We start from the raw sequence: 26,931 nt of genomic DNA on the forward strand, positions 1-26,931 counted from the left end.
TCGTATAGCAACCACTTGCTTAAAAGCAATCTTCGTAGTTTTCCTTTTGTTTGGTTTATTTTTCCCAAAAATGTACTGAAGGTGGTATAAAAACAAATAAGGCAGGTAAGGGAAAAATCAATAGCCAATATATGAGGAAAATCCGTCCCCTTTTTCTTGTAGGCCATCAAATATGAGTCGTGTATTTCCAGGCCAATCGTCGAGGGGAACAATGCCTCTCTGAATATATAAAATTTGTATTGAATTGAATGGGAAAAGTCAGGAGGACAGGGACTATTTGGGCGTATAAACATAGGGGGGTATTCTTCCCAATATCGCGTCGCAATTGTTTTCAATTCTCTCTCAAAATAAAACCTAAAATAATAGTATAAAATAACTAAAAAATTTCATACATTCAGAAGGCGAGAATGTATAATGTACACAAATTTATAAATTATTCTTCATTTTCTGCTGAGGTCATTTCAGTTCAAAATTCGCAAATTGCACATTTGAATGAATAAAATATGAAAAATAAATAAATTTACGTAAACAAAGAAATTCATTTTTATAACGGAGAAAAACAAAGAAAAACCGTTCTTATACATCATTGATTGCGAAACGTTCTGATGGAGATTGTGTCCGGGGTAACTTCCCTAAAGAATAAAATTGTTCCAGAACGTACATTAAAAGAAATTAAATAAACGAAAATGCTCCATTAAAAATAAATTGCCCTTCTTATAATAAAATTATAAAGAAAATTGTTCCCCTACCTTTCTGCGGTACTCCAGTGCACTCTTTTCAGAACCAAAGGAAAACCAGTGAAATTATATTTGCAATCAAAGATGCTCTGAAAAAATCTCGCAGTGCCAAAAAAGATAACCCAAAACTTAGAACGGATGGGACACTCAGCTAAAAGAAGAAAGTGGTTCTGCCTCACAAAGTATATTCTCTTTTCTCAGTCAAATAATCCTTCAAGAGGACTAATTAAGTTCCTACCTATATTTAAAGAATAATAATTATTACAGGACGAGATTAGAGTAGTATTGGTTAAATCGAAAAATTCGTCCGCTATAGAGCAGAAATGTCTAGGATCTATGGGCCAATTTGTTGCAACTTTCAAAATCTTTGGGACAAATATACCAAGTAATTTAATTACTCGATTACTATTATTTACTACTATTACGATTATTTAATTACCAAGTAATTACTCTTAAGCCAGGAACACACTTACTCGATGCTACGCCATGCGACGCTACCCGATGCTACCCGACGCCTTGCCACGTTTTGGTGGGGTGCGCACATCTATCCGACGCAAGCACACGTCGTACAGTCCACAGCGTTTATCACAATAATCACTATCACAATCGCAACACATCTATTGTTCTTAATGCACTATTTTGAGCAAAACCTTGTAATAAATTGTTAGTTAAATTTTATGAGCACAACCATCTAATAAATTGTTTGTTAAACTTAATTGTTTTAAATAAAGTAACTCCTAACCATCATAATTAAACAAAGTTTATAAAAACTTATGAATTTCCTGGCTTTATGGTTGTTGAGGGAGGACACAAAGTCAATATTAAAATCACAGGCTATTAAATTGAGTTCATAAAATATTAGCATTTATCATTCATTTTTCACAGCACATTTTTTTTTATTAACCGTACAGTACAGAATATCTACCGAAGCTAATCTGAAAGAATTGACATTAATGATAACAATGAAAAAATAATATATAAAAAGTCAAAGTCAAGTTATATTATTGAACTATTAGGAGGGATGTTAGGGGATAGGGATAGGGATAAAAGAGGCGCCCACAAGGCCTACTCCACCTCGACCTGAATAGAACTATTGTGCTTCCCTCTTATAAATAACATTATAACTCACTGGCCAGCTTCAAGTTATTATCCAGCGGTTCCTTGGTGTAGGATCTTGCTTGTGGTTTTGCTTGTACTAGTTGCAAGTACCTGCACGTACATAGATCTTCACAGAAACATAAAATGTGTCCTACGGTCTCCTCCTCTTCCTGGCAGTTTTTCTTCTGTCTGTACTCCTATTCGGTGTATGCTTTCTTAAGTGGCAGTGCCTTGTCAGGAGTCCAACCAGAATTCCGGTTCGGTTTCGGTTGCCTTCCAGTAATTCTTTTGTAAGTTTTGCGGATGGTCCTTCTATGCATACCTTCGCGTGGCTCATACCTGCGGTACTGTTCCACCAGGTTTTGGACTAATTAAGGATTCATTTTAACATGTATCCTCTTTTGTGGCAGGCTGTTAGGCCGCAGTAGGGTTCTGGGCCCAGAGAGGCCATGTTGGCTCCCTTTTTGACCAACATGTCAACCTTTCCATTGCTTCTATGCCCCGAATGTCCAAAGACCCATGCCAGGGTTAAGTCATTAGTGTGGCTGACTTCTGTCAGGGCCTCTATGCAGTTCCAAACACTCTTTCCCTTTGCCTCACCTGAGTGCTGACTGTCTGAGAAAATGGCTATCTTCCGGGAAAGTATTTTTAACCTTTTTATTTCTCTGGTGCATTGTTCAATCGCTATGAATTCAACTTGGAAAACTGTAGCATACTTACCTAGGTTTAACGTCAGTTCGGTCTTCAGGTTCATCCCGAAGACCCCAGCTCTCGTACCCGTGTCGGTTTCGGAGCCGTCAAAGGAAGGATGTTGCGGACGTTGATTAGTAGAATTACGAGACTTCTTAGGAGGCATCTGGCCTCTCCCTGATGGATCAGGGGAAGTCACGCACCTTGGTGCCTGAGCGACACCTACGTTGGGCTCTGATCGGGCGCCATCGACTTCTTTGTTAATTTCGGCGCCCTTCCGTTCATTAAAATCAGTCGTTCTCACACTCACTCACTCAGTAAATACATAATACTTCTATATACAAACCGAATCACACATGCATATCCTCTGTCTAGAATCCGGGTCGGAGGGTACTAGTTATCCCCCCCCCAGACACGGTTTGGTGGAGTTGCGGTGGAGCCTTGTGATGATATGCTGTACCACCGCACAGCATACCCATATTATAACATAAACTTAGCTACACATTAACTTATAAAATACCACACTCTATACAACCCAATATCCCAACATCTCTCCAAAACCTAAAAAGATTTTTTTTTAAATCGCTGCCATGCTCGAGCATTCTCCTATAGTCCGGCGGTATTCCATTTCAGTCCTATACGGGGCCAAGCTGCGACACCCCTCCAACATGTGCGACACCGTCTGTTATCTTGGCATGCTGGCCACCTGGGTCGACTAGCGCCGACCAACAGGTACCCATGAGTCGTACGTGCGTGACCGATCCGCAGGCGGGTCAGGACAAAGCTTTCCCTTCGGGATATCATCTCCGGGCTCGACCGGTTGACCGTAGACTTGACGGTCACTAGATCGTCAGTCGAATCGGCCCAACGACGCTTCCACTTTTCTAATATCATATTTTTCACTATTCTCTTCGCGTCGTCAGGCCGAATCGGGGTGGTCTCAACATCATCACTGTGGGAGGCACGTTAATAATATGTTAAATTGAATTCAGTTCTTATTGTAAATTTGACGGTTATTTTTTCTCATTACGATATTAAAAAATTTATTTAAAAAATTTAAATTTCCATTTTAATACAAAATATTGTAGAATAATGAGACAATTCGATTACCATTTGTATTAAGCTTTTGTCGTGAATGAAACCAATGGAGCTCACATTTATATTATCGCTTAAATATCACCGTCTTTTGTGTTTTTTAAAGAATGATACTTTGTACATAAGTTAAAAGAGAGTTTATTCTAGTTGGGGAAATAAAAACGAACAGCAGGAACCGTATTAAGTTACATTATTTTATTAACGCAGTTTACACCGAATGATCAAAAACATCTTTTCAAACATGGACTCATGTTATAAAACTTTTATTAAAGGCTTTATTTTATAACTATTTTTAAAAATAATATTTCACTATTTGTCTTTGTGTTTCCAGAGGCTGGACTTTGTGCAAACGATACTTTCTCAAACGTAAGTCACAATCAATTCTTTTATTTATATTTACGCCTTTATAATTTAAATTATTTTTATACGATTGTTTATAATGGTCTTTTCCAATGTTCACCTAGCGACTTGTTTTCCTTGCATAGAGGGTCACTTGACTTGCCATGTAAATCGATGATTAACTTTGCCCCTCTGCGACATGTCTTCCGTTAATATGTAAATTCAAGTGGTAAAGCCTGGAATGAAACTCACCGTGCGAGTATCATCGAGTTTTTGTCGAGTGGTTATGTGGTTCAGTACTGCTTGTTTCTACCATTTCCAACCTTTCTTATCAAATCGAACAAATCAAAACAACAATTGCAGTAAAAATCGAAATAAATGATTCATTGAATAAAACTTTAATAAGTCTCTTCTTCTAAACATAAAAATAGTTAACAAAACCTGTCACTTAATGGCTGATATCTTCTTTAAAAAATTCAATTTGATTTTTAAAAATAGATAAATATGATGTCACACAACGGGGAATTCATGCAAGTCTAGAAAAAAAAAATGCATAAAAGTCCTAAAGATGTTACCAAAATTATGAATGATTAAATCAACAGCTGAAATTTATTTATTTACTCCTTTCTGTGCATTATGGCATTCACAATATACTGATTACTGAACGCTGATAACCAAAACGCTTATGAAGCAGCTAAGGACGGAACGACCAATCTCGGTACGACTGCGATCCTGCCCTCTGAGCTAAAAAAATGAAACAAAAAACATAATTAAAAGAATGTGGCAACTTCGTTGGGCCTGATCGCTGATCGGGAAAGCTCTCGCGTATGAAAAGCACTGTCGATAGTTTGCCCTCGGAGACACTCGCAAAAGAAAGGTCATCCTCAGGATTAAGTATGGACCATGCATGTGACAACGTACCTTTCGGCTAAAGCCCGCGTATGTGTCCGGCATGGGCAGAAAGGTTGCAGGACGTGGCTCTCCTTATTGAATGGTTCTCTTGCATTCCTTGGCTCTATATAGAAAGCGCGTAGGAATGCCACCCAATATGAAATTTGAATAGGGCAGCGTACCTCTATTCCCTTTTTCGAGTTTTGGAGAAAACAGTATTTTTTATTGTATATAGTAATGATAGTTGTGTATATCTGGCTTGAGTTGGAAAGTGAATAATTATTAGCGTGAATGTAAAGGCTAGAGCCCTCTGGCCCAATATTGACTACCCCGTTAATTTATAAATAGATGCAAACGGTGATGGAGGAATATCAAGTATTCCACCACCCAAACTGACTGAATGGTATGTAAATAAGTAAGAATGTATTTAGGAGTGAGTTCTTCTCGAAGTGGATGTTCTATTCCATGGCTAACGCCAAACAGTACAATAAACTTGCTTTGATGTTTCTGTTGAGAGACGGGCAGATTTTATTTCAGGTTGAAAAATCTAAGAAATTTTTTATCGTCCTGTACCTGGTCAATTCATCCATTCATTTTTCTTCTACGTCTATTTTTTCAATTCAGTTTTCATCATGCTTTACATTGTGTCAACTCGCGTTTCTACTCCATTGCGTGTGAAGGCTGCTATTGTTAGTTTATTGGCCAGTTTGTTGCTTTCAAAGCCCCTCTTGACCTCCCACCCACATCCACGTTGCCTAAGTCTGTTCACAATTTTTGTGAAATAAAGCTTGCTTTAGTATGGTTGGATAGGTTCGTACGGATCTTTAGAAACCGGAACGCATTAATAAGTTGACAAAAGAAAGTTGAGGTCGTAGTGCATAGTATAGTTTGTGACGTAGTAATAAACTATCAAAATTTCTTTCAACTTTTGATTAGATTAATTAGATGCTGTATGGAACCCACAGTTCCTCTCCGATGTTGTCAAACCTTTTTTTATCCTAGGGTCACTGGTGACGATAGTCTTACCATTTATGACCTAAAAGGTCTATTGTGGCATTTGTCTTTTTCCATGACTCAGACCGGGCACTTCCATTAAGGTAGTTGAGCACTTTCCGGGATTCCTCTTAGCTTTCCTCTAGCCATTTATGACAGTATCGCCTGGTTTCTGGCTCAGATTTCCTATTTTTAGGTGGTAATTGAATTCGCAATGGCCAATATTTTCTTTCATTCTTGCCCTGCCTAGTCATTTCGTTCAGTGCCCCTTTCAGCATATTAGAGCGTGCCAATTTACGTATCCATCCCAAGGTTTGAAGACAGCACCTGACTTTGCTAGTAAGCTAGCCTGTTTGTAGCCTTTCAGTCCCTCCTTATGTTGTCCTCTCCAATGTCCTAGCACCCATAATAGTTAGATTTTGAATTCCCAATTGTTAAAATACATTAGGCATTCTCTCCATTGACTTGAAGGAGGGAGAATCTAAAAACCTTCAAGTTTACTTGGATGTCTGAGAATGTGTTTATTTGTGCACAAATTTTTGAGCATTTCTTGTGCAATTTCTTTTCCATTGATCTCAGCTAGGAAAAATGGGAACTTGGAATATAGAGCATTATGTCTATGTGTTATGTTAGCATGTCTATGTGTGGACCTTTAACCCCTTCGTCCACTCTGTTACATTTTTCTGTTCACCATAATAAATCCCCTATATTAGTTTGGCGTTTTTATTATTCAAAACATATTTTCTTGCAATGTTTATATGATATGATCTATATTTTATTTTTACTCTGTCGGCTATAATATGAGGAAATGTTTCCAGTCTGTGGATCAGGTGTCGTCGTGTTGCAGTTGCACTTAAAGCTTGGTGTGGGTGGTTAGATTCTGCAGTTATAATGCTCTATATTTGGAAGTCAATTTTGTTGTTTGCTCTGGTAAGTGTTAAGTCTGAGAAGTTGATTGGAGAGTGAAGGCGAACCCAATAAGTAACCCAATTCCGGGTCAACACATGTCAATCTTTGTAATTGATTTTATGTCTTCTTATCCACCCCAGTGTTTCACTGCAAAATCATTGGCCGACACTTGTATCGACATTCCCATTTTGAATTGCTTTGTCTATTTGTCTTTCCCAAGTGAGGTTTTGATAAAATATTGTGCACAGGAACAATGCCTCGCTTAAGAAAGCTATATTTTTATTTCAATTAATTGTGTTTTTTTTAATCTAAGGTGAAAAACTTAGCGTCACAAGAGGGATTCGAACCCACGACCTTCGGCTAGCCTGAATGAATAATCTAACCATTTCTAATTGTATAATTATCAGGAATTACACTTTGTCATTATGATGATTAGGCAATTCCATCGCACGTTCCATAATTCGTATGTTGACTATACGCAGCACAATATACGGGCATTAAAGGAAGCTAATTAGGTTTCATAAACCTCCAACGTGCATAACTTACACGTTTTTGTTTTACCAAACTATTAACGGTTTCCTTTTGAATATAACCAAAACTGCATTAAACATACAAAATAGAAATATAAAATAACTTTAATATATGAGTTTTTATAAGTTCTGTAAATCTATTTAAATATTGTTAAAACGTTATTGCATTCAATAATTAAAACTATTTTCAACCACTTTTGTTTTTATAATATTCTATTTTTAATAATAACTAGAAAAAGAACAATCCTAGTTTCTATTTTTTTAAATAAAAAAACATAATTTTATCACCAGAACTTGTACAACATATATTTCATAATCTTTTTAATGTTATTCATTTCTTTTGACCTCTAAAAACGGGTTAAATGAAATCGGAAAAAAGTGTTTGGCATAGCAATTTATATTTGATTAAGACTTAATTGGTCTAAAAAGGAAACAAGCCGGTCTCAGAGGTATATATTGGAACCGTTCTATTTTTAACTGCTAATCAAATTACATGATAGGCTTTTCCAGAGAGTTTTCTTTTAATTTTGTTACTTCGAAGACTGTTACGTGGAGTGTGAAAAAACAGCAAAATGGTCTGTAAAGTAAAAAAGTACGTTCGCATTCGATCAATCCAATTTGATCCATGTTTTCAGGCTAGTTAGTCATTCGAAATGTGTTCAGAAAAATTTCTTTGACCAATTGTTGTAACTATCCGAACATCCTTGCATTTTTGAATTTTGGAATTTGTTACATATATGTATATATATATATATATATATCGTATGTACATATCACTATAAATCGTACAAATAATTAATAATAATATGGGAAAGTATCCTGGAACTTTCGTAACGTCGGGATTTAAAAAAAGGTTCGTTGTAACGGAAGCTATAAAGGAATGTGTGTGTTTAGTAAGCAATAGTTAATTAGTTGGAGTTCGTGAGATGAGGTCTGGTGTGAAGTAGGTTCTAGAAAATCATTTTCTTTATTGGGCCAACGTTTCGATCTTTATTGAGGTCATCTTCAGGGCTTAAAGTTTTTGTTCTCTGTGAAGGTGTGTCATATTGGGTGTCGTGTTGAGCACACAGATATCCCACACTTTGAGCCCTGAAGATGATCTTAGTAAAAATCGAAACATCTGCAGTATAAAGAAAATGTTTTTCTGAAACCTACGTCACACCAGACCGCATCTCACTATCTCCAAATAACTATAAAGGAATGGTCACACATTGAATGTTGTCACTTTCACTCTAAGGTCGTGGGTTCGAATCCCGCTCGTTACACTAACTTTTTCATCTCAACCAAAACCTTAGATAAAAAGAATAATTAATTGAAATAATTAATAAGGTCAATTATGACCACTAAGCAAATAAGAACTACAATATTTTATGTTTACCATACAAGTAATTATGAAGCGTCGATGGCCGCAACGGTTTAGGCGTTGAAAGGACGTTCATCACTGTAAGGTAAAGGACCCGGGTTCGAATCCAGTGGCCCTTCGTTCGAACCCGACAAACTTAAAAAGGACTTTTTTTTAAAAAAATCGGCACCACGAGGATTCATATGACCTCTGTTGTTGCGAACCCTCATAAAAAATGTAATTAATTAATCGTTAATTAAGGTTTTGGTTGAGATAAAAAGCCAGTGTCACAAGCGGTTGGAGTTGAGGCGGGAAGTTGGTGTCCGAGTGGATCGAATTCACGATAGCTCAAGAGGTAGAGCAGCGGCGTATTTTGCCGAAGGTCATGGGTTCGAATCCCGCTCGTGACACTGACTTTTTTATAACAACCAAAACCTTCACCAAAGATTAATTAATTGAAAAGAATTTATTTGGTCAATCGGACCACGAAACCTAATAGATGCAATTATGATCTTAAAAAGAATATTATTTTGTACCATTATTTACCGCTCTGCATGCTGCTTGAGCCTTTAATCTGTTTTGTGTGGTATAAAAATAAAGCTAGTTGGTTTAAGCATGTTTTCTTTCGAAAATATTATTTCTTATTTATATATATAATATTTGATTTTTCTATATGTTTCGAACCTTTTGTTTTCTAAATTATCTATGCTGCTGTCAATTCCATCAGTAAGACTCTGTAGATTATGTAATAAATAAATAAACGCAGGATTGTGACTATTAATTGTTTTTGTAGACTATGAAACAATGGGAAAGGTGCATTTTCATAGGAAAGCATGCAGAGATTTGGAATTAAACTTGAAAAGCAAGAGCAGTTGTGTATAAATGATCGTATAAACCCCCTTGTAATCTGGTTTTTTCAGTATTTAAAATATATCTGCCTTTGCCAAGTAGAAATATGTGCTCTCCCGCACCAGCATTTAGTTAAAACGGGAATCCCTTTATTTCGGATGAAGTGTGGCTGCAGATGCAGCCACAAGGGGATTTATATTTATTTTTTCCTCTTTTTCATAGCGTGATTTAATATCAGGCGTTTGTTCTCAGTGCGCGCCCCCGTTTGCACGCTCGTGCCGCGCGTACTCGCTGGGAATGATTTAATGCAGACGTTGTGTTTGTCCACGTTTGTATTCTGCGAATAACATGCCGCCGTATGAAGGAGGCTTTACCGACTGTGTATTTGTGAATCTGGTTATCCAACGGGTTTCCTAGCCGCTGCATGAATAAATCATGTTCTCGCCACTTTTTACCGTTCTTTCGCCGAGGTCGAAATTTCCCGCCAGCGGTTCGGTCTTCCTTTTTTTTAAGGGGATTAAGTGGAACACCGACTCCGGGCTAATTTTCTGACCATTAATATAATTTTGCATTCCGCCTTAATCGAATTACCTCGCTGGTTTTGTCATTCTGGGTTCCCGGACCTCCGGTTCCTCCATTTATCTCCGCCAGTTTTACCAATTAGCATTTCCTGTTATTCACATTTAAGACAACTTTAAAACAATTGTTTAAACACTTACTACCCTCCGTGAATAACATCAAATATAAGTAAAACAAAAGCTGGATTCCAACAATTTGCGTTTAAGCGTTTAAATTGCTACGAAAACAATACATATAAAACGAATTACAAATAACAATATAAATTTTAAACATCACAAGATACCGAAATGTTGTACATTCGAAAAGTTTTGAAACACACTTTCAATGAAATGCTTAAAATAACAACAATTGAACCATCAATAAAATAACATTAATGTGGAGTTATATACATGAAAGCTTTGTGTTTTCTGTTCATCTGAAAATTTTTGTTTAACATTTGCTTGTAATTAATTAGTTTTAAATTCACTACACTAAATACAGTTGGTTTTAACGTTTTACAAAGTTATTTACATAAAGGCCTTTTGAAAATAACATAAAATATATCAACAAACGACTAATTATTAATAAAAACACCTAATATTTAGTTCGGTCGTTTGCCCGGTATTTTAATGATTATAGGTTTTTTATTTATTATTTTGTAACTGAGATTTGCTACTAAAAACGTAATTTGGTTTTCCGTTGATGGTAATGTTCATACATCTAATAAGATGTAATGACCTTTACTATTGAAAGGATCCCACCTACAATCTGGCTTTCGCCAAGGTTATTCCACCCAATCAGCACTAATAAAAATTACCAGTGACCTCCACTTAGCAATGGACCAACGGAAAGTTACTATTCTTGTCCTTCTTGATTTTTCTAAAGCCTGCGATTCTGTCCCTCACTCTTCTCTCCTCTCTAAACTCGAATATTTTTCCTTCTCCGCCAGCACCATCCGTTGGTTCCACTCCTACCTTACTAATCGCCACCAAGCTGTCTCCATTCCCAATGGCCTTACCTCCTCCTTCCTCCCTCTAAAATCTTGGGTGCCCCAAGCATCTCTCCTATCCTGTTTTCCATTTATATCAATGATCTGCCCGACTCCATCCAGTCCTGTAACTATCACCTATATGCCGATGACTCCCAAACTTCACTCGGCCACTCTCAAGATCCAAAAAGAATAAACTCCATCAACGAATGGGCCCATAAAAATTCCCTCAATCCGTCCATACCCACCGCCATAATTATCGGGTCCAGGTAATTCCTCAATTCCCTCCCCAGCATCCCACCTCTCATGCTAAATAACCATCTCATCCCCTTCTGCTCTTCGGTTAAAAACCTAGGAGTAGTCTTTGACCAAAACCTTTCCTGGCATTCTCACATTTCCCAAATTTCCCGCCATTCCATTGCCTCCCTCAGCCTGTTTCGTCGGTCCTGGCTTCTCTTACCTTTCTCCACCCGCAAACTCCTTGTATCTTCCCTTATACTTCCCTTCTTCGATTATAGCTGATTGGCATACGGTGGTCTCTCGGAGGGGGAGAACGCGCGATTGAAGCGTATTATGAATTGTTGCGTAAGATTTGTGTACGGCACCCCACGGGGATCCCGGGTGTCGGGGTTGTATTCCCAACTTTCCTGGCTATTCCCCTCCTTCCGTGCACAGTATTTCCTAGGTTGCTTTCTTTTTCAGTCCATCCACACCTCGTCGTCCTCCTTACATCATCCAATCCCTCCAATTCAACTCCTCATATCCCACTCGTAAGACCCGCTCATCCCCAATCGACCTTATCCTTCCGCAACATACAACCCATACCTTCGAAAGATCCATTCTGATCCGAGCCCCTAAACTCTGGAACTCCCTTCCCCTTTCTATTCGTCACGCTGCCTCCTTTTCCTCCTTTAAATCCCACCTGTATAATCACCTCCTCTCCCTCCAAGCAGAGACCTCACATTAACATTTGTTATTTTTGTTTAATATTCATTTAATTAATTGTAATTTTTTCTTCTGTCCTGCCTTATTGGTATACATTGTGCCATCTTTTTTTTACTTTTAACTTCATAGAAAGAACTTCCTGTATTTATTTCATGTAAATTATTCTTAGGGGACACCAGTCCCAGAATAAAGTTATTTTTCTTCTTCTTCTTAAAAAGTACGAAGCATATATTTTGTTGTTTGCCCAATACACCGTGTGAGCATAGGAAGTGTAATTCAAAAGGTAATTTTTTAAATGGTATCTACCGGTTCTGTTAGAATTTATTTAATAATAAATGGCTGAGCGTAACGTAATCTTCGCTAATTTTATTCATCCATTTTGAAAACCCTGTCTATTAAAAAAAAAAAAAAATTGATATCAGAAACTTAAAAATTCATGGATTGGTTATTGTGATATTGAAGTTTTCCTTTAGAACTAATTAATTTTAATTCACCGTGTAACTGAATAATGCGGATTAAAATTAAGCTTTTTAAGAAAAATCAACACAAATTAAAATATATTTTATTAATTAAAATTGTAATCGATTAAGTTTCGTGGTCCGATTGTGACCAAATAAATTCATTTAAATTAATTAATCTTTATATAATGTATTGGTTGAGATAAAAAAGTCAGTGTCACGAGCGGGATTCGAACCTATGACCTTTGGCTAAATACGCCGCTGTTCTATCACTTATGCGTAAATAACCGAAGGTCGAGGATTCGAATTCCGCTCGTGACACTGACTTTTTTTATCTCAACCAATACTTTACATTAAAGGTTAATTAATTGAAAATAAAGTAGTAATTTTTAACTTTTTTCAACCATACAGTGAATTTATCGAGAACTTAAGGTAAACTTCATTATCTCAAATCGATATATTATTGAATTTCTGGTATCATACTTCTTAAAATGGAAAGAACTTTCAAAAAGTTTGAACAAATCGGGCATGAAATTGGAAAAAAATTGATCATCAGGTCGCCTTGACGCGCCAACTTACTTAAATTCTAATAATAAGATTCTTGTTAAAAAAAATTACCTTTGGAACAAAACTTAGTTTTACAATAAAACAGTATTTGTAAAAATCAAATACTTTATCTTTTATAAAAACTCATATCGTACAAAATAAGCTCTTGGTTTTACTATTTAATAAGATGAATTAGTGTTCATCAAAAATTTTTTTAGTGCACGGTATATTGAAATATCAAATATGATCGGTATATCAAATAAGTGACAAGGCCATTCCGTTTTTTCTGTATTAAATCGAAAAACATATGTACTTTGATCCTTACCGATTGTCAGTGTTGTGTCATGACAAAACACAGCGAGGATAAACAGACTGACAAATTACACCTTCTTCACCCTGAAAATCTGAGAAGGAAATTTCACAGTCTTATACATAATTGTCTTGTAAAGGGTAGCTTTTACTCTGAGTTTCATGGGAAACATTTTGTTCGTTCACAGATATAGCACGGTTCGCCTTATACCCTTCCAATAATTTTAAACTTATGTGTTGATTCCAGGATAGTTTGCGATCCAGAATTTCTAAGTATACAGTTGAGGCATATTTGCTGTTCTAAATTATTTTTGACGTTTAACACTAATTCCGTACGGTTTGGGGGTTGACAAAATCATTTTCCTTGGTATTTTGAAGCAATCACAGTGAATTTCCATTTTTCCAAGTAGGTAATTGAAACACCCAGCCTGATTTTCTTTAAGATTCGTCTTCATTTTGAATTAGCGTCGATGTATGGTTAGGTAGGTCGTTCGTATAAGCGTTGAAAACCAACGCTGAAAGGATAAAGCATTGAATGATCCCAGAGCACGCGGGGCTTTTTTCGATTGATGATTGTGATATGAACATAAAAAGATCAACCTGCCAGGAAGGATCTTAGCAATATGTTCAAGTGGTTTGGTAGGCTTCATTTCTGTTAAGTTAGAACATGAAACCCTGCTGTCAGAGTTTAACGCGTGATGGGAATAAAGAAAACGTTATATCACAATGATTTTCATTTGCTTAAAAAAATACCTAAAATTAATACTATCTCCTGTTTTAAAATTTAAAAAACTCGCTCGTCGTCGATATGGAACAAAACTATTAAAAATCGTATTACCGAAATCAAATTAAAGACAAAAAATTGATAAACAAAAATCAAAATAAGGCGAAAATCCTCCAGATAATCGGACTTGAATTTTTATGAAAATTTGGAAAGTGCCTGTGGAGCTTTCAGCATCTGGATGTATACAGCGTTAATGATTAATTTCATGTAAAAATCAATTTGGCGTTAAAATAAAGTTAATTTTTCAAAACGAACAATGAAAACAAGTTAATGATGGGCTATAAACCACTAAGATGAATTATATTTACATTGTACCAAAAATAGTGTTACAATGATGTTATCAATTTATGACTAACCTCCTTGGTTAAAACAAAACGTATCAAAATAATAACGGACCAAATTAATATCTAAGTTAAATACTAAACGAAGTAAGAAAAAGCAAGTTCTTAAAATAACAAATGTTCTAACTAGTCTTCTGCCTTACTTTGTAACTTAAAAATATGCTTATTTTTAAAGAGCCTGGAGGTTAATTTCAACATACTTACTTTAATGTAAACAAAGTTAAAAAAGATCAAATATTCATAAGTTCTAATAAAAACTATTTACTTTTGATTGTTTGAATTATATTCATTAGATTTTATTAAGTTAAATACAAATTAGGTTAAATACCAAATAAATTCTTTTCAATTAATTAAGGTTCGTTGAGATAAAAAAGTCAGTGTCACAAGCGGGATTCGAACCCACGACCTTTGGCTAAATACACCGCTGCTCTACCACTTGAGTAATTGCGACTTCTGTCAACGTCTACACGGACACTAACTTCCCATCTCAACCACACCTTTAGAATTTTCCCTCCTTTGGAACAAATGGACTTTTTCCAAAAACACAGACTTCACGGTGGTTCATATAACTTCGTACCCCCGTCAAAAAAACTAAAAAATCTGGCAGTCATAAAAAAACACAGTCAACCATTAACGAGTGGCTCTAACAAAAATAAAATAAATAAAATATAATTGAAAATAAGCTGTTACAAAATATTAATGACTGACGACCACTGTTTTAACCACTGCAAGTAGAAAAGAAAAAATAATAACCATGTTGGTCTAAAAACGTAAGAAATTTTTGTTCTGTTTATAGGCGTTAACAAACCTGAGCTGAGGAAGGATTAAAATAAATCCGAAGCGCTGGATTGAAAAAAGCTGGTTCTTGTTTTTTTGAGATGACCAATTGTCCGACCTTCGAGAAGGAAAAATCAGAAGTTAAACTGTTGAGGTCGAAATAAAAAAACATCGTTTTATATATATATCGCCTTAAGATCATGCTATTGAATGAAACCAATTAACTCACTCGGCATTTGGCTTTGAGAACGATGAAATTTACCAGATTTTTTTTTAGTCTAAAGACTATAAACGGATTCATAACTATAAGGGTAACAACTAAAAACATTAACGCAACATTAAAAAATTGATTAATGTTGTGTTTACGTTTTAAGTCAAGTATTATTCTTTATACCTCGTTATAAAGGAACATGAAGAAATAAACCCGTTTTATGTCTTTGAGTGTACAATATATTCAATTTCCAATTAGTCATTTTGTTTATTTTTTTTTATAACAAAAAGTTTCAAAATACACAACAATTCAACATGAGAACTTTCAACTTGAAAACGGACGATAATTTTGAAATTTAAGTCTAAAATAAGTGGTATGTATTTCAAAACGTTTAGAACAAAACGTTGATAAAACTATATTGAACGCGCCTTGAGAATAAGAAAGCGAATCGTTCTGCCTTGATTTTTGCATTTCCTTAAAAAGAAAGCCTTTGACTTTTTTTTTTATTCTTTAAGAAATCTGATATCTCCTCTTGTAAGGAAGCCTGAATTCACTCGTAAGATCAATTAGGCCCGAGCGGGGGAAATTGACCACCCCTAGCAAAAAAGGCCGTGGGTTGAAAGGGGTGGATTTGGGCCAGAGTGCCGATAATCCGGTTTTGCTCATCATTTCAAATCATTTCGTCGTAATCGTTGGTGTCCAAGTCGTTTAAAATTAAACAGTCCGACCGTTGAGTCCCCATTTCAATGCGGAACGGGAATCAACCCGAGCTACTTACTGAAACCCTCTTTTTTTTGCTCTTTTTTCCCCTTTGAAACCTGAATCTATATTAAGATTATGCGCTCTTAGTTCTCCATTTGTAATTAACTGAGGGAATCAGATGCCTTATTGCTTTTTAGTGTTATTTATTCGAGCAATATGACTTGAAATACGCAGTGTCAAATTTTTTGTACCAAAGGAGAGCTAGATGCACAGATAAAGAGAAAGAGAGACAGGTACGTTTTGCTATTACCGGTTCAAAAATACTGCACAAAGATTTTTCCATATTAATCTTTTAATGTAGGGTTTCGGTCGATATGAAAAAGCTAATGTCACGAGCGGGATTCGAACTCACGACCTTCGGCTAAATACTTGAGCTAACTTGACTTCGATCGACCCGGACACCAACTCCTCATCTCAACCTAGAACCTTTCGAATTTTAGGCACTAACTTTTTCATTTCGACCGAAACCTTGTATAAAATGATTAATTAATTGAAAGAAGAAATTTGGTCAATAGACTACTAAATATACTAGATTTCCCATATATTGGACATTTATCTATATATAATTTTGATAACATGCTCATTCATGAACAAACCATAAATCAAACCGTAATAATAGCTTAATGTTAAAACAAAGTGCCGAATTGATGAAGGTTAAAATATATTATTTTGGTAAGAAAAAAATTTATTTTCTTTTTTCGCAATGCAAAAACTGGTCACTCCTAATTTAAAGGGCACTAATAAAAAACCTTAAAATTGTAAAATTCACTTGACAATTTCTTTAAAAACGAATGATCAACCATGAAAATTGGTCCATTAGCTTTAGAGAAAAATGAGGTGAGATTAGATCGTACACTAGGAATGTCAGTCAGGAAGGTTGTTGAAATTATCAGCCAAAAAAATAATTTACATCAATTTCCGGGAAAATCGATATCTAGCGTTTTATAACGCGAGAATCCCGCATCAGAAAATAAAGTCAAATTCAAAAGAGTATTCTTCCCTTTAGGGTAATGGTACATACGTCTTTAAAAAGCTAAGTATATCTTCTTTTAAACTGCCCGGTTAACGTCAAAATCCTTTTAGTGATTTTTGCATCGGAAACATTTTAGAAGTCAAAAATTGATAAATTTAAATTCAAAATAAAAAATATGTTTTGGGTCTCTAGAGATGCTAAAACGAAATTTCATATTGGTTATGGGTAAAAAAATTCACTTACATGGTTAAGTTGAAACATATTTGGTTTTTACAAATTTTTTGGCTATTGATGAACTTTGATAAATTTCACTAAAATTTTATTGCATTCTACAAAAAAATGCGTTAAAATTATATATTCACACTTGATTATAGTTGACTTGAGCAAGTAGAAAGGCGAAATAAAAATATTAAAAAACGGAAAATATCAACTTTCTATTTTTTTCGCGATACCAGGGGCCTATTTACAAGAAGGCCAATATACAATATATATTTGTTATGTTGTATTTTTTATTTATTTTTGCATCACGACTTGTCGCAAGTAATAATAATTCAATTTCTACTTAAAATAGCGGGCTTTATTAGAATGGACAATTAAAATCACGGCGCTGCAGTTACGCTAAACCTTCAACGACGATAAGTCGTCCGGGTCCATGAAATTCCATCGACTTTTGCACTGCGAACAAATTGTTAGAACGATTAATTAAATGCGTAATTTGTAAATTAAAACTTTCAATTTTTCAGAAGTTCCAACCAATGAGTAATTAAATATGCTCCTGAATAAGAATATCTTGGAGTTTTTATAAATAATTCACTCACCATCTCTCTCTTCGTCCATCTATCTATCGATCTCTCATCTCTATCCCATTATCATTTTTTTCCACACCAATCTAATTGTGATGTAGCTAATCATTTTATCCTTCACGAATTAATGTAGTCTGCTACCTTGGGACTTTTGACCAATATAAGCGACTCTAAAGACAGCGACTCAACAGAATCTTCACACTTTTTAAAAGATTGCTCGAAATTGAAATTCAACCAAACGTTCCTATCTCAAACGTTACCAATCCTCACAATACAAAAACCTCCGAACCACCGTCAATTTTTCTTTTAAAGTCTAATCTTGCCATTCAAAACGACCTTAATATCCTATGTGTCCTTGGAGTAGGCAAAAACGGCTTATAGGCTAACGCCAAAAAAGTGGGCAAATAGCTACAAGAAGTTTCACAAAGGGTAATCCTGCCACACAAACCCTCATGTCATCCCGCATTCTTCCGGGTAATCCACCGAGGTAATTGAAGCGTCACTGGCCTCTCGTCCTTCTAAATGACAGTGCAAGTGAGAATATCCCAACTCTTAGTAAAATTTAGTTAAACGCAGGAATTGGCGCATGTGTAATTAAAAATAAACGACTTTAATATTTAAATCATTACTGATTACATTCAAAAGTTGGAACTGTACCACATCAATCACCGAAAAATTAAGCGGAGTAGCAGTAACACTGTATACTGTTTTGTTAAATCAAATTCAATCTTTGCTCTTTTATTCGTACAAATAATTTATTATCGAGAAGTCCCTCGTCCACTTCCTCTCTCTCTTTTCCTCAATCTATTTATAGACCTTTGTCAATCAAATTACAATCTACCTACCAGTCTATCTGTTCTTCTCTATCTAATTTAGTCTCTAGCTAAATTATTCCCTCTTGTGAAACGTCCACTCTTTACACACTCATATGTAACTGTTATTTCACTTATAACTTCCACATTTTCAATTTAAATCACTATCAAGAAGTTTGGTAGGAGGAAACTTGTCTAGATGTATTTACAGGTATTAATTTTTTTCTAAACGTAACAGTGGATTCAACAGTCTTCTTTTATTTCCTTCTAAAAAAATAAGGCCATTTTCCTGCAACAAATAATTAAGCTAGCTTTAATGGCAGACAAAAATGTCCAAAACTTTTATTTTCCTTGATCGTTTAAAATATTGTACTCCAATTACGCATAATTATACCAATAATAACAGATAACTTGGCTTAAACGAAGAATCTTTGACAAAATTTTTGACACAAACCGGAAATATAACTTTGATCTTTGTATGTGTAAATTAAGATGTGTAATAAACATAAAATATAAGTAATTATACAAATTCTAAACAAGACTCAAAAAAATATTATTATAAGTTAACTAAAATTTGGTTTATATAATCGTTCGTTTTATATTTAGTTTCTTGGACATATTCACCTTTTTTTAATTTATATAATTTGAGCTACATTACATCCAAAATTTGTGGTTCCTATCGCAAACAGTGCGGCCGGTAGGCACTTTTTAAGAGAAACCCGCCATCATCTGTACTACGAGGGATTTGCCTATTTTTCTGGCTATTTCTGATTGGAATGCTTGGGCTCGCTGGAACTTGATTGACTTATACGGTTTGGCAACAGCATGCATGAAAAATTGACTTATTTCAAGTGAAAAACGAGTAAGATTATTTATTTCTTGTCTCAAATGTACCTAAACATTTTTTAAAAACGGTATATAAATTTTGGTTAGTATTGGTTAGTTTTTGTTCGGCTTAGCACATTTAGCATAATCTAATATGCTCTATTATAAAGTTATTTATATTATTTTTAAAAAGTTCATATATTTTTTCAGATTGTGTTGGCCGAAAAGTTTTTAAAATCAAAGTTTAAAGGGTTTAGTCGTTTTTATTTGAATACATCTAAAAAATTAAAAACGGTTACTTTTTGGGGTAATAGTGTATTCCACATTTCTTTTGCTTTTATTAGTCTGTAATGAAAAAGAAATTTCTTTTGTTAAGTAGAAGTATTTTGTACGTAAGTAACGCATTTTTTTAAAAACTGTTAGACGTACGATTGAAAGGAATTTTTATTATGATATACACATTTGGAATTTTTGAAATAATAGTATATTTCACTTTTTTTAAAATTATTAATGAGAAAGATCTTTCTTTTGTTAATAGTATGTGGTCGTTTAGATAGATTTTTGTAAGACAAACGTAATTTTTTTTTTGCTGTTTGACGTACGATTTAAGGTTAATTTTATTATGATGTATACAATTAGAATTTGCGCCCTGTTTAAATAAATGGGCTTATGCGTCAGTGTGTGACCTTCCGTCTAAATAACCGCAACTTCACTTCAATTAAACCTTGTCCATAAAATAAGACTGTTTTGCAGAAGCGGGCCAGGTTTTGTCGGTTTTCCCCTAAACCGGGGCTAATATTTATTTGTTTTCTCCTCCGAGAGTGAGAAGGAGAGAGAGTGGAGTGAGAGGAAGCCCTTTAAACTTTCAAAAATACCGCTCTCAACCCTTTGCCGAAAAAGTGACAGGATTTATCAGAAAAGCCCCGTTTTAACGCTTTTGTTATCGTGGTGCAAAGAAACAATATTTTTTAGACGGTCACCCACCCTTTTAGGGGAATCTTTGACGCACCGTCGCCGAAAAAATTACATCGCGTTGGATTAACATTTTTCCCTTTTTGTAAAGCGAGCCTCAATGTTATTTTTCTACGGCGAAAAATGTCGTTATGAATGATTAACTTCATTTATTCCGATATTCGCCTGGCTTTCACACAATGGAATCGGATTAATCCCATTATAAAAATTACACAGATATGGGCATGACACCATATTCATCTCGCTCCAGCTTATGGACTTGTTTACAAGTACAAAAAATGAGATACTATCTAAACACATAATCTTACGATTTAATGTTAATAATTATAAATAATCTATAATGTATGGAAAAAATGGGAACGAAAGGATAAATCGCATAAAAGATGCTTATGTACATCTATAATCTAATAAAAATATGTTAAAATGGATAACATAAAACATAAGTCCACTATATTTAGTGGTTTATTGATCAAATTACCTCTTTCAATTAATTTTCTTTTTATGTAAGGTTTTGGTTGAAATGAAAAAGTTAGTGTCACAAGCGGGATTCGAACGCAAATCTTCGGCTCAATACGCCGCTGCTCTAAGCACTTGAGCTATCGTGACTGAGATCTACTTGGCCACTTCATATGTCGCCGAGAATCGAATCCTGATTACACGACATTTGTAAATGGGCAAAAAAGAGGGGAATTTCGAAAGGTGGTTGAGATGGGAGTTGGTGTTCTATTGGATCGAAGTCCCGATAGCTCCAGTGGTTAAGCAACGGCGTATTGAGACGAAGATCGTGTGTTCGAATCCGGCTCGTGACCACTAACTTTTTCGTTTCAACCCAAACCTTATATAAAAAGATTAATTAATAAAACACAAGAACGAAAATATCAAATTACTGACTGTTAATAAGTATAGATAATTAAGTCATATATTTATACTTTTCAGCTCTTGAAAGTAAAATAATGAGATTGGTGGGAGAGAAATCGAGATTTAAGCAAATAAATACGTAAGCCTTTAGGAATCTTTCTTACCTGGCAATTTTTACCACATAAATATGGATTATTTCGGAGTTCTTCTTGATATAGTCTTCTAATGATGTAAAAATAAAAATATAAAATACGATGGTGAGGATGAAAAATCCAAAATAATCGCAAACGACCAAACAGGTTCAGCACTCATCAACCCAAAGAAGAAATAACACAAATATAACTATTTTGAACTGACAGACATTTGGTCACTTTGTGTTTATCAGTTTCCCTTAAGTCGTTTTTAGTATCCCCGATAAATATATTATCGCTGTTGTTATCATGGCAAATTTAGGCTAAATGAGTACGTGTCTTGGCTGCACTGTATAAGTTAACCCCATGGAGGTTGTTTAGTTTTCATTTTGATATTCTTGATTCATTGCGAAATCTATAAGGCGGAATTAAACCAAAATAATGATAAACGACTAACCTGATGGTTCAGCACCTGTCGGACCCCGGAAAACATTTTACAAAGAACTATTGTTATTATCTCCGATATTTTGTTGATAAATTCATGTCACGTAAGTAGTTGTACTGGCCGAACTATAGGATGACCGAAGGAGGTCCTATTTCTGATATAAAATGAGCGGGTGTTTCATCCCATCCACTGTAAATTTAATAGTTATTCAGCTATCGTGAGAAGCGGTCGGGTGAGATGAAGGCTTCAGAAAAACATTTTCTTTATCGTGCCAACGTTTCGATCTTTTATTGAGATCCTCTTCAGGGCCTGGCATTTACAAACAATGTTTACAACAACAAATAACAAATAACACATACATTTAGGATGTGGAAAAGTGAAATTATACAATGCAAAATATATTTTATATTCAAACAAAGTATATCTACTCACTCAAAATGTTCGTATTCTGTGTAATTGTGCCATCCTTGCGTGTCGTGTTGAGAGTGCCAGTGAGATTTTGCTGTATTATGTTTATATATATGTTTGGTTTTGAAGGGGTGGGGAAGGAAGTCGGTATATAAAAGACAATTTTGTGTCAGGATTATGTAGAAAGGGGATAAATAGGAAAAGGAAAGCTAAATTGTTGGAAAATTAGACTATGTGAAAAATATTTGATGTGTGGAATGTAATGTGATGATATAGGTATGTTATCTGTATTGAATTTGATTAATGATATTGGCGTAGCTGCGACTGAGTTTACATGTATCTGTTCTGTAATTGATGCTGTGTTTATCTCTGTTGATATAAACCATTTCTAAGAAATTACGTTTATGTTTGTTTTGTTCTGTATGTAATATTTTTGGATTTTTGAAGTCGAAATTGTGTTGGTGTTCAAAATGGTGGGTAGCGAGTGCTGTAGGATTTTGCTTGGGTTTTTTGCAATCATAGATATGTTGCTTTACTCTCTTGTCCAGATATTGGGATGTAAGACCGATGTAAGTTGCCGGACAGTTTAAACAGTTGATCTTGTAGATTACGTCAGATTTATTTGTTATTGGTGTGGGATCTTTAACTTTGGAAAAAAGTGTTTGGGTTGTTTTATAATTTTTGAAATCTATTTTGAAGTTATCGGACGAGAGAAATGTGTTTAATTTATGTGATAGGCCTTGAATAAATGGTATGCAAATGTATGCTTGTTTGTTTGTATTTGATATACTTAATGTAGTATTATTAGTAATAGTGGATGGTGTTAGTGTTGAGTTGTAGTTGTTGATTATTCTGTTAATTATGTGCTTAGGGTAGAGATTGTTATGGAGGATCTGTTTGTATATCTTTATGTTCTTGTGGTGAAATGATTCATGGCTCAAGGTAATCATTCTGTGAAGAAACTTTTTGGCCGTGTTTATTATTGTATGAAGAGGATGGTGAGATTTAAAGTTGAGGTAGCGATCTGTGTTTCTTGGTTTTTGGTGATTAATGTGCCATCTGGTTGTTTTATTACAAGTGTATCTAAAAATGGTAAATTTAATACATAATTTCTTTATACTTGAAAAAGACCAAGATCGTGAAGCTATAATATTGTAAATAGATGCTAGTATTTGTTAATCTCGGAAAATTAATAATTATATTTAATCAATTGACTATTCCTTTTTGTAAGGTAAGGACGACACTGACTTTGACAGCTCAACGAAGAAATAACATAAAAATAAACATTAATTGAAAGAAGTAATTTGGTCAATTAAACCACTAAACATAATGAATTATGTCACGATAGCTCAAGTGGTAGAGCAGCGGCATATTTAGCCGAAGGTCGTGGGTTCCAATCCCGCTCGTGATGTTAACTTTTTCATTTCAACCAATACCTTACATAAAGATTGATTAATTTAAAAAAGTTATTTGGTCAATTGGACCACGAAATCTAATGAATATAATGAATTATATTCAATGTTCCTATTTTTCTTGAAGGCTAGACAAAGGAACTGATTAAATAATACTTGCCTAGTGAATAATGTGTTTAAATCCTTCGCCGCTGGCATGCAGCCATTACAATCTAAATGTTGCAAATATTTTCCAAGCGTTACGTTCAGTCAATTTTCTATGAAATCTTATTAAAATTATACTTACCACTTTCTCTCGTGTTGTTTGCAATAAGAGGTCAAACATTAGTCTGGTTACGATCGAAGTTATCCCCAGTATAGCGAGGACATTTCAGCTCCAACGCATGCAGTTTTAATCTAATCTCTCACACGCATACCAAAATACATTCTTGCCCAAATACGTACGGTATTTTGATGGAGTGTTCGATACTACTGAGATCCTAGGGGTATTCAAGATGTTTGTTAGATTTTAACTCGTGTTAACTCGAATAGCGAAATGTCCAGTAAGATCGTGAAAAAACCTTTTTTTTTTTTCTTAGCATGTCAAATGTTAATTTTTCCGCGATGCTGCGCGAGGCGACTAGAAGAACCAAAAATAAAGCTATAACACTCCTTGAAGGCTGGTTGTTGTATCTTATGGTTTTGTTTAGTGTTAAATTGTAAGATGCCAGAAGTTAATAAAAAAGCAAAATTAATCCACTCTTTCATTAAAAATACTATCTATGCACTCGAAATTACTAACAAATGAGACAGTTCAATTCGACCCGACATCCTAACTTGTACCCTACAGACTAACAGCCTACTACTTTACAGGATAAGAGGATGTATCTACAATAAATGAGATTATAAGGACATGTCAGTAATTAACAAAAAAAAGTATTATTTTGATTTAATTAATTCGTATACAAAAATAAAAATATGTATCATCAAAAAACAGCTGCTAAATTCATAGTCGCCATTTTGTAACCTTCGTCCTAATAGCTAACAATATGACTACACAGCTATTCGATTGGACTTAACATCTAACATCTATTAGGTTTCATGGTCTGATTGACCAAATAAATCCTTTCCAATTAATTAAGGCTTTGGTTGAGGTAAAAATCGGGTCACGAGCGGGATTCGAACCCATGAACTTCGGCTAAATACGCTGCCGTTCTACCAATTGAACGATCGAGTTTTTCGGTACACTTCGGACACCAACTTCTCACCTCGACCCCCACCTTTTGAATTTTCCTTCCATTTTGCTATTTTTTAAATGTCGTGTAGTCTATTTGTTTCTCAGCGACAAATGAAATGGCCACTGAGAGCTCGAGTGAGGTATACTTCATTTTGCTTATTACATCTATTTGGCTTCGTGGTCAGATGGACCAAATAAATTATTTTCAATTAATTAAAGCTTTGGTTGCCCTAATATATAACATTAGCCTTACCGCGTTAAATCGAGCAATGTTAACAAGCCGATTCTTACAAGTTTACGTCATTATTTTTCTCGATCTAACACGACGATGTAACAGGGTTAACACAAAGCTCGTGATCTAACCGGACGCTGCAAGTGATGTGCGACAACGAGTTCTCGGAATCGGACAGATATGAGCCGGCGTCCGACAAAGGAGCATTTTTGATCTCATCCTTTATACCATTTATACTATTGTACCTAAATGTACACTCTTATAGCTGATATAATCATCACCATCTATGCGGACGATACCTCAATTTTATCCTTTAAGCCGAATTCTATGCGAGCTAACCCCAATATCAAAAACACCACGAGCTTATGGACAACTGGTGCAAAAAAAAAATTGGGGCTAAAACTGAATGAAAAATCATTCAGTGTACGTTCACATTTCAAAAATAGTCCTGCCCTCCACTATGTATCAAATAGATTTCCATTCAAGTCAAATTCTTAGGACTACACCAAGAGAGCTGGCTGATGGGGAACCCCACAAAAGACTTAAGAGACAACAATTAATAGACGTTTTGGACAACGACAAAGACTTCTAGGGTAAAAATCCGTCTTGAGCATCAACACTGAACGTATTTTACAAAAAAACTTCACCACAGGGTGGAAATGTGATGGTTCTGACATTAGTCATTAGTACATCCAATCCTTTCAACCAAAACTCCCTCAAACTGAGTGCCAGATAGTTTCTCATTGCATGTATCCTTCGGGTGCAGCGCTGGTATTCAAGTTAGTGAAAAAAAAAACTATTGCGATCGCATTTGTAATATGTGCAGATTAGATTAGATTATATAGGAGCCGGCCTCTATTGTGTATTTCTATTTTTTAACTAGATCTCCTCGTTAAGCGTGATGCTTTTTATCAGACCCCAAAATTTTTTCAAGGGCTCCCTTAAATATTCTTCAGGGCCTGGCTTTTCCTTTCCTAGGATTGGGAATCTCAGGCTGCATAGGCCTTCGCACCAACAGAGGACGTACTCCGCTGTTTCTTATTCTTCTTGGCAGTATCTGCACAGGCTTGTTTCTGCCATTCCGAGTCCATACATATGCCTGCAGTGTCAGTTAGCAGTCCGACAGTTATTCTATTTTTAGTACGTCCTAGGTCCCTTAGTAGGTCTGCTGTTAGTTTCTGCGAAGGTTCTTTGATACATTTTTTCGTTGCCTCTGTCCTGGGCTATATTCCCATTGAGCGGAGGACTTATTATTAACCCATTTTCTAATCGATTCCCGTTTTTGGCAGTTTGGTAATCCACAAAACGTTCTGGGTCTCATGTAATAGGTTTAAGGTTCAAATAAAAATAAATATTGCATCGTAGCGATTGAGGATTAGATTCCCTCCAGGCTTATGTGTTCCCAACGTGCTATGTGCTCACACAACCATCACAGTTTTGTCGACGAACAAGAGCACGAGGCGGTCAACGGAAAACCTGTCACGGACAGCCTTAACAACGATCGGGGTACAGACAAGGTAGGCCGAGCCCCCTCCTCACGAATCACTCCAGCCCATGCCAAATCGCAGATGTTCCTCACTGTACGAACTAACGTGCCACGAAATGAACGCGTCTTCGCTATTATTATCAACATACAGGGTGTTACCCGGTTAAATGTCAATACAATGTTTCTTCTGGACACTTTCCTGAGAT

At 35.3% G+C, this 26,931-nt stretch overlaps 1 protein-coding gene across 2 annotated transcripts in view; it reads left to right on the plus strand.

Annotated features, from left to right (window-relative positions):
* Positions 1-26,931, plus strand: part of LOC106663729 (slit homolog 3 protein) — a 640,390-nt gene that overhangs the window by 548,401 nt on the left and 65,058 nt on the right. For both annotated transcript variants that reach the window (XM_014388804.2, XM_024227504.1), the window contains exon 6: positions 3,952-3,986. The gene's annotated coding sequence lies outside the window, so the exon portion shown is untranslated. The remainder of the gene's footprint in view (positions 1-3,951; positions 3,987-26,931) is intronic.

The sequence above is a fragment of the Cimex lectularius genome, unplaced genomic scaffold (genome assembly GCF_000648675.2).
Source record: "Cimex lectularius strain Harlan isolate CLEC.00 unplaced genomic scaffold, Clec_2.1 scaffold116, whole genome shotgun sequence".
In the NCBI taxonomy this organism is placed as follows: Eukaryota; Metazoa; Arthropoda; class Insecta; order Hemiptera; family Cimicidae; genus Cimex; species Cimex lectularius.